A 407-nucleotide genomic window follows, 5' to 3' on the forward strand; every position below is an offset into this window, starting at 1 on the left:
GTTGCCCGGGGCTGAGGAAGCCATGGGGGGGGGATGCTGTCAGGTAGGAGGGAGGCGAGGGCTTGACATCAGCTGCGACACCGAGGACGGGGAAAGGCTCTGGACCCCCTTCCCCCCAGCCGGGGAGGGGCTGCGGGGCTCGGCGGCCGGGCGGCCGCCCCCTTCCCCCCCCCAGCAGCGCTTGGCGCAGGTGCCTCTTCCTCCTTCCCCGCCTCCGGGCTCGGAGGGGCGGCGGGGGAAGGAGGCAACTTCAGGCCGGGGCCTGGCCGGGCGCTGCTAGGCCGCGCTCTCCTCGGGCGGCTCTTAGCGACAGGCCGGGCAATCGAGGGCCTATCCCGCCCGCGGCGGGGCACGGCGCGGCGCCCCGAGGGCTCGGGCCTCGGGGGGGCCGCGGCGCCCCGCTCCCG

At 77.6% G+C, this 407-nt stretch overlaps 1 protein-coding gene across 2 annotated transcripts in view; it reads left to right on the forward strand.

Annotated features, from left to right (window-relative positions):
* DCAF5 (DDB1 and CUL4 associated factor 5) overlaps positions 1–407 on the forward strand; it is a 76,259-nt gene that overhangs the window by 948 nt on the left and 74,904 nt on the right. The window lies entirely within an intron of this gene.

Source organism: Haliaeetus leucocephalus, unplaced genomic scaffold, assembly GCF_000737465.1.
Source record: "Haliaeetus leucocephalus isolate CR32 unplaced genomic scaffold, Haliaeetus_leucocephalus-4.0 Scaffold417, whole genome shotgun sequence".
Lineage (NCBI taxonomy): Eukaryota > Metazoa > Chordata > Aves > Accipitriformes > Accipitridae > Haliaeetus > Haliaeetus leucocephalus.